Genomic DNA, 9,062 nt, shown 5'->3' with positions numbered 1-9,062 from the left:
TGTTCTTTGATTTACTATTACTGTTGTTTCTTTCTACCGAAAAGGTCTAACCCGATCTGGCTGATACCATTGTTAAATACTTTGGATCGGGGTAGGCTAGATCTTCCGATGAACCTACCTTCTTTGGGTGCGGATGAGCTCGATCCAGCGCCGGCCATGGTGAAGTAGGGGCCGGTGATGGCAGAGAGATCGAGATGGAGAGGTGGCAGTGGTGCTTCCCGTGAGCACTGCGATTGCCCTAGATCGGAAGGGGATATCAGTGGGGAGTCTGGCGGCACGGTGAACCTCGTACCGTGCGCCCCGGCCCCCACCTCTTTATATATCGCAGGTCACAGGGGCCCATCAACCATAGAACGGTTGGGCGCCCCGATCAAGGCGTGAATAGATCAGGGCCCGATGGGCCGTTGAGCCCACTTGACGGAGAGATCAACCTAACATCTATATGTGACCAACGCCTTCAGCTCCTGCTCGCTATCCAAAGACGCGGTGTCGATGAACACCTTGGTAAGGCGATTGGTGTGCCTATCTCGGTCACATAGTACGCCAACCACACCAGAGACCTCCGCACGCCGGAGTGTCTACGCCGACGGATCCCGGCTAATAGGGCCAGCGTAAGATGCGCCGCGAAGCTCACAAGGACCAAGACCCGGGTCAGCCATAGATTCATTCGGTCCTCTGTTGCCTTGTCCATCCAAATTCCAGCCATTCCCAATAATCCTCCTGCACACAAATGATCAAGGTTACAATACACAGAGATCATATATGCAATCATCGACTACTGCTAGATACACCAGTTATATATATCTGCATGCTAGAGAGATTAGGATGAAGTATTGATTAACATACCGCGTGAAGGCCGATCGATGAATGACTTGTAATTTTGAGAAGCGCGACCGGTTGATGAAGACGAGCTCGTGTATAGCTATGAACACGATTCCACACACCAATCGCTTGTCATGATTCCCGATATCACAGGATATATTTCACTCAAGTTCAGAGTCGCAACTGGAGACACAAATCTGGCTGGACACAAGGAGAGTTGGGGTGAGGAAGGAGGAAGAATGCAGAGTATTACGTGAGATGAGAATAGACTTCTGAATAAATAGTAGGTGAGATGAGATGAGAATAGACTTCTGAGTAAATAGTAGGTGAGATGAGAATAGGCTTCTTCCTTGGTGATCTGGTCCAACGATCACTTGCTCCAGCGCGTGAGGCATCAACATCCCGGTGTGTAACATATACTGTATAAATAGCAGATTGGCCAAGGAATACTGTTTTGCTGTTCACTATAATGAACCAACTTGCCTCCATTTAGTGTTTTATCCTTGTATTCACTAAATAACTTTTGTGCTTCCTCCGTTTCAAAATGAGCATACATTTAGCTTTGCTCTAAAGTCAGACAATCTTAAATTTGACCAAGTTTATACATAGATAAAACACCAATATTTGCTATCACAAAATTGGTATCATCAGACTCATCCTGAAGCATAGTTCCATATTTATACTTGTTCGATGTCATGATTGTTGAACTTTTCCCTTCAGTTTTGTCCTAACAAGGTTACATAGACATCGGCACTGTTTTATACATGAAATGTGTTTTGTGATCTCTGTAATCTGCTTGTGGTGTACTTCTTGCATGTACTAGCAACTGATTCAGGAATTGCACTATCATATACGTACAAGAGTACTCTGCTACAGAGAATGGGCAAACAAATAATCCCTCCCTCTGTGTAATTAGTAGTCCCAGCTACTTCGTGCCATTCTTTGAAGTGGTCACAAAATCCACATATAGCAGGCCTGAAGGTTGCCTGAGATGAATGGAGCTCAGCCGCGTGGACTGAAGGTTGCCTGCGGCAAATCGATTCCTCGACTGCTTTCTGGGCGAGAGAGAGAGAGTATTGGTGGTGGGCGGCGGCGGAGGGCAGCGTTCACATCGGTTCGCCGTGAGCCCGCGACGGCGCCGCCAGGAGCTGCCCCGCCCACCACGACGCGGACTCGCGGCAAGCTCTCGTCTCTTCTACGGCATGGGCTGCAATGTGATGTCCCGCTGCTGCTGGAGGTGGAGATCACTGCAGCTGGGAGGGTTGGGGATAGATTGCAGCACGGGATGGAAAAACAGAGATGGAGATGAGAGATGCAGAGAGAGGGAGAGGTGGTAGGTGAGATTCAATTCAACCGTGAAGCCGCGTGGGTCGAACCGTGGACGTCCGAGGTCGTCGCCTTCGAGTACGGCAAAATTGACAAAAATGCCTTCACAGAAAGAATGAACTCTGAAACTATTTCACCCAACTAACCCTTTCAAGTAATGCCCAACGCATTGGTGTTATACTACACCGCATAGCGCCCGTCTGACAGGCGTTACATGCCTCACCAGCGTGGCACCCCGAGGCCAGGCTGGGGCCCACCTTAGATGAGTAGCGTCCAACTAATAGGGCGCTATGCTACCTAGTGTAGCGTCTCTCGGTAAGGCACTCTGACTTAGTAACCGGTGCGGGTCGGCCCTCCCTAGCCAACACGCACACAAAGTTGACAAACAGAGAGGGAGTGCCGCGGTTTTCTCTCTCGCCCCCTCTCAAATCCCTTCCCAAATCCTCTCGGTCTGAAGATTTCCTCTGTGAACTTCTGCCGCAATCCCTCCTAAAAGGTAATCTCTTCTGCCCCCCTTCTTTTCATCTGAAAAGTCCATCACATTTTTCAGATTTGTTCAAGTTTGGGTGGAACCCTAGTTTTGTTTGGATTCAAAATTTATATGAAAAAATGAAATAGTGTGGTGTGATTTAGGATTTGTAGATGATTTGTAATCATTGGGGAACATGTGTGTTGTTGATTTGCATTGTAAATCATATTTTCATAGGAATTTGTATGTATACATGAAATAATACTCACATATGGAATTATATTAGATGATTGTTTAAATTCTTTTTAGTACCTATGTATGATTGTTGGGTTGAATATACATATGAAATAATGCTCGCATATAAAATAATGCATAGGAAGTAAGGTAGTTTGCTCATATTCAGTTAGAAACCGAAACAATGCTCACATATTAAATAATCCTACATATTTCAAACAATAAGACATATAGGTGTGGCTTCTCGGTGATTACTATGATGTTGAACACCGGGCCTATTTGATGGGCGAGAAGAAGATGGTAATAAGCATACTAGTTGGTAGTTCATAATTTGTGTTTAGTTCAAATGGATATGCCGTAACACTCTTGCCTGTATGTTTGCAGAAGCTTTCACCCCTAAAGATTCGGTCTTACGGGGCCTCGTCGAGTGCCATATTGTACGATGAGCGTACACACCATACATCGAGATGACAGGACTCCTCCCATTCATCCAGCTTGTCAGCCGGTCGACGCCAGACCAAAACGCTGCGAGAATCACCTCACTTGTGGATCTGTGGAGGCCAGAGACTCATAGTTTTCACCTCCGGACCAGGGAGATGACCGTGACACTTCAGGATGTTTCTATGATCCTTGTACTTCCAATCGAGGGGAAACCTCTGTGTATGAGCACCGATTTTGAGGGGTGGCACCAGCAGATGGAGGCCCTGATTGGCATGGCTCATGTAGAGGCTGAAGACAAGAGTAAAGACAAAGTCTCAACCGCCGCTCCTTCCATGTGGATCGTACAGAACTTTGCGCATTGTCCGGAGGACACTAATGATGATGTGACCAAGACGTATGCTCTTGTGTACGTGTGGTATGTTATCTCTAGGACTCTCTTTGGTGAAGGCGGTGGCAGGACCGCTCAATGGATGTGGCTCAAGGCGTTGACTGCCTTCGACAACAAATGTATCTTGGTTTCGGCGACACTGGCCTACTTGTACCAACAGGTAATCAATTGCTCATTTTTAGTTTATTTGTACATTACCAATGCAAACTTATCTTTAACTGAATCATGTTTGCCTTTATGTGCAGTTGGACGATGCTTGTCGTAGGTCCTCAAAAGGCACCGGAATTAGTGGTCCTATGCTCCTACTTTCAGTATGGAGTTGGGAATGCCTGCCAGTTGGACACCCGAAAGAGGTATCGTTCAAGGCTTGGGACGATCATGACAACCCTCTACGGCTACCCACTTACAAGTGGGATGTGGTATCAGAGATCACGAGCAATGTCGATATCATGTATAGGCACTAGGCAGTACACCAATGAGATGGATATGCTTACCGCTGAGCAGGTAAATATTGACATTACATCACTCACTCGCATGCTCTCTATGAAAACTCAGCATCAAATGTTGTTGTGCTATGTTGCAGGTGGAATGGCAGCCATATGGTGTCGGGGATAGCTTTGGTGTAGCATTGCTCTTTGGAGAACCCATTTCCTCGCTGCCTTCCCAAATCCATGTCGCACGGTTTTCTTCGCTAGCCTCGGGGCATCAACCCGGACCCTCAAAACACCATTGAACATCTCGATCAAACTGTCCGCATGCACTTTGCCATCCAACATGGACTCGTATTTTTTTCACGAACATGTCCATCCGTCCGTTTTCCTGTAAATCGGAAGCAAATCAGGAGGCTTTGCGAGAGTCCGGACCTTCGCCGGTAGGACTCTGACATCCCCGGCCCACCCAAAACCGAGGCGGAACAAGCGCATTTGGAGCGGGAAACACTGTTTCCGCACCAAAACCCACGCTTTTCCCACCCTGCTTTGATAGCCTCCATGCTCCACCCCAACTCTCGTGCTTTTTCGCCGTCCGTTGCCGCATGGACCAGTGCAAAGAGCTGATGGAGCTGGTGGAAGTGGAGGATCCAAAGAAGGTGACCGCCCGCAAGATCAACTTTGGCGGCACGACAAGCCCGCCGTTTCAAAAGGGGGGCAAAGGATCAAGAGGAGGCGACAAATGGAAAAAAGAAGGGGCGGGACAGGGATGTGATGTAGGGGCCGGTCGGTGGCGGGGACGCAGGGTGGCACCACCATCATCTGCTCATCACACCGTTGTTTAAACCAGATAATCATGGAAATCCTGAGAAAAACACTCTGATATTGCCCTTGATGATTAATGAATGTGAGAGATCGCCAAATATGGAGATAAATCATCCCTTAGAAGGAAAAAGGAAAATGAAGAAGGAATGGAAGAAATTGTAGGCGCATTAGTCTATCCAGAGCGCAAGGCGACGTTTGATACGAGCACGCGTGCTTGTACCGCCAGCGGCTCTATGAGGTCCAACCCTCCAACAATTATAAAGGTGAGGCGACGAAGACTCCCTGGATATGGAATAAGATTCTTTCTACCTAGTCCCGTCCTGGCGGTGCCTCTCGTGTCAATGAAGGACGTGTAGAGGTGTGTCACCAACGGATCTCGTGGGATTCGATCAGTGTTTGTCTTTGGTGGATCTGCCTGCATCCAGTATTCGTTCGTCTACGTTCATGTGTCCTTCCGATTCACACTTCTTTTTATCGACAGTGGTTACTCTTCTGGTGCGCTGGTCTTTTAGGGCCTTAGCACGATAACTTTTCAACCGTCTACTACAAGAAGCTTTCTCCGGCTCCATTGAGGGAGGGACGATGACCGCGGCACGCCTTCGGCTCACTTCAGTGCTTGTAGTCATCGTTAGGTGGTCTACGGACGTGGATATGATTTTTGTTACTTCTCGTGCTTTTTGGTATTGTAATGAAGTTTGATGAATGAGTAGATCCAAAGTTCCAAAAATAGAGTCCAACATTTTTTTTGAGCACTCATTAGGCGTGTCCAGCTATTCCTCCCTACTAGGAGGCGGGAGTTCTTTAGGGATTTTCTTGGTCCGTTCAATTTTTTGGTCGCTCAGTTTTTCTTGGTTCGGTCATATTTTTTTATACAAGCTCATGAAATAAACATGCTATTTTAAAAAAACTTCGTGAATATTTTTAGTTACATAAACATGTTTTGAAAATTTGAGAACAAGGTGGATATTTTCTGAATAAAAGTTAGCATCTTGAAAACAAGTGCGGACATTAAAAAAATTGTGAATGTTTTTAAAATGATTTTTAAGTGTAAATGCTTTTTAAAGGGAACATTTTTTTCAAAAGAAACAATCATTTTTTAAAAAAGTGAACATTTTTGAAAATTTGGAAACATTTTTAAAGAAAATAAAAAAATTAGAAAGAAAAAAGAATGGTGGTTCCAAAGATTTGAATCTGGTTTGATCCCTAAGCATGAATAACTTTGGCTTCGTATCAAGACTCACAGAGAGTCATACGAAGATTGGCTAGAGAGTGAATTTTGAATAACTTTGGCTTCGTATCGGTTGTTGGAGTTCCAAGTCAAAGTATTTTTTTTTAAAGTGAACAGTAAATTCAGTTAAAATAGTAAAATTCCAAATTTTTGTGTGATGGTAGATGCTCATGTGCATAACATCTGTGCCAAATTTCATAGAGTTTGGACATTTGAGTTGCTCTCAGCAGAAAAGACAAATTTGGGAGCCGTAAGAAAGTTTACAGTTCACATACTGTTTTGACCAATTTTATCTTTTTTGCCATGAGCTCCTCAGCCGAATAAGCTGAAATTTGGTACAAACATCACACTAGGACATCTTCCACCTTGAAAATTTCCAGAATTTTTTGAATTTATTAGTTTTTTAAAGAAAAATACCGTTCACGGGGTGCAGATGAGCCCAGGCACCGAATTGAATATCCAATTTCTCTGGCCCATTGCACGTTCCAGATGAATCCAATCAGAGTGAAAAACTAGTCCAATGGGAAGCTAAAGAAGCAATAGTCTGATTTGTAGCAGTTCCAAAAGTATAACACCAGATTTGTTAAAACACCATCCAAACTCGTCGCAGATCATTGTCATTCCAGAACAAAACTAAGCACACCACAAGTTACCCATGGTCGCAATAAAGGAACAGAGAAAAAAAGACTACACGATAAAAAATGAACATAAGGTTGTCTCAGGTAAGGCTCTGCCATAGGCCTGCAGGAACCGTTGACGTGGTGGGTAAAAATCACGCTTTTCTTGCCTCCCAGCGGCCCAGTCCAAGTGCCTTGCATTCTACCTATAAAAACAAAGTTGCAATTATCGAATATAGCTGAAATGACTACAAGGTGAAAAGGACACAGTTAACAATAACTCATACCGTACAAGTACTTTTGAAAGGTCCAGGTTTTCTACCGACAAGCACGCATTTCGGCAATGTTAATTTCCCTGTTTAGCTTTAGCATACGAAGATCTGGAAGAAAGATCAGAGAGACAGTAAATGTATAGATGTACATGCACAGAAGAAGGGTTCAAGTAAAAAAAGATGAACATCTTGGTAAATAAAGTTGTATGGTTGAAATATAATTAAATAACTGCACTTAAACTATAATTCACTTTTCCTGCACAAGGTAGAATTGTCTTATTTCTTAAACGATGCTTCTTAACAATGTAGATACATAAGAACTAGGTATATGAACTCAAGGGCCAAGGTACTCACTGAAGCTCCCACTCCGATGTACACAAATCCTCTCAAGCGGTATGTCATTAGCCTTAAACAACTGTGCCAGCATATGGACTCTAGGATCATCCTTGGTGCATTTGATCTTCACCATTCTAAGATGTTTGCAAGCAAATGATCCTCCGTTCGGTTTGCATCTTCCCAATGCATTTTGGATGTCAAAGTTCTTTTAGAAGGACAAAAAGAATATTATTAGCTTGATGGACTGTCAGCAAAAATTATGAAGCAATGTATCAAAATGCAAACATTGAGAAAATACATGTACGCACCATTTCAAGTTGAAGAAAGAGATTCTCCAAGTAAGGTGTATGCTGAAGTAAGCGAACTAGTATGTCAAAATCAGCACCCCTACTGATACACCATTCCCCAAGGGACAAAGTCTTCAGGTTGTTAAAAGCTGGACAACTTACTGATTCCCTCCTCAGAACCACCTTCGTTTTTATGTGAAAGTGAGTTGTTTTATATACAGAAACAAATGGACAATGATGGTGATGCAATTGTGTATGTGAACATAGCAATGTAATAGTGTGGTGGAAATAGGCATGTAACTGACACTATGATTATGCAATGTGCTGAAACAAAATTATATGGTAATACAAGAATCACCAAAATCACTTCTCAAAAGAATTACTGCAACCATCAAATATGAGACACTAGGCGTTTTGAAGTTTTAACAATCTTTTGATTCACCTACAATGTCGGATACTAGAAACATTACAAACGTTCTCTTGATCCGCAAGATAAACTAGTTTTCTGTCAAGCCAATCATGAAACACAAATGAGATGTTACGTGTAAGCAGCAGTATCGAGAAGTAGAAAAGCCCATACCACCATCACTGCCAGTTTGCCACTGATATGATCTGTTAAGTAAAGTTCAATTTATGAAACCTTTAAAGTCATCAAATCAGTCGTAGGCTAGGAATAAAAATGATTGCACTTTATAGGGAAAAGTCCAATGTACAGAAGTCCAGATTAGACCTACTATGAAGCAGTTTGCTTAACCCCCTCAACTTTGGTTTTGATTACATTGCATCCGACATGCCTCACTGAGAGACCAAGTAAATGGGTCATGTCAGTGAGCCACTTGCCACTTCCCAAAGTGAGGCAGCAAGTTGATTAGAAAGTGAAAGAAATTGTTCTCTCAATATTCCTTATCAACCTGTCCCTTGTCTCCTCCCTAATGGGTTCAACTCGTGTTTGCTGACTTAACACTAATCTGGATGAAACATAACCCGCCAGCAAGGCACATTTGCTTTTTAAAACACTGCCAACGGGTGATTAGTAAAAAAAATGAAGGTTGGCAGGATTATATAACTTGTTTTAACCTGTGTTTCTGTGTAAGTTGACTGTTCTCCATTTTGCTAGAACGAAAAAGACTGGCATCCAATGAGGTAAAATGCAATACGACTCCTTAGCTATATTAGGTCTGGCCAGTATGATTTACAGCACAGATCACTAGTTCCATGAACTGATTAAAGAACATGAATGTATACCAAGTACTGCATGACTAACAATTACTCCCTCCGTCCGAAAATACTTGTCATCAAAATGGACAAAAAGGGATGTATCTAGAACTAAAATACATCTAGATACATCCCCTTTTATTCATTTTGATGACAAGTATTTCCGGACGGAGG

Source organism: Triticum urartu, chromosome 7 (genome assembly GCF_003073215.2).
Source record: "Triticum urartu cultivar G1812 chromosome 7, Tu2.1, whole genome shotgun sequence".
In the NCBI taxonomy this organism is placed as follows: domain Eukaryota; kingdom Viridiplantae; phylum Streptophyta; class Magnoliopsida; order Poales; family Poaceae; genus Triticum; species Triticum urartu.
Note: the sequence above shows the minus strand (reverse complement) of the source record.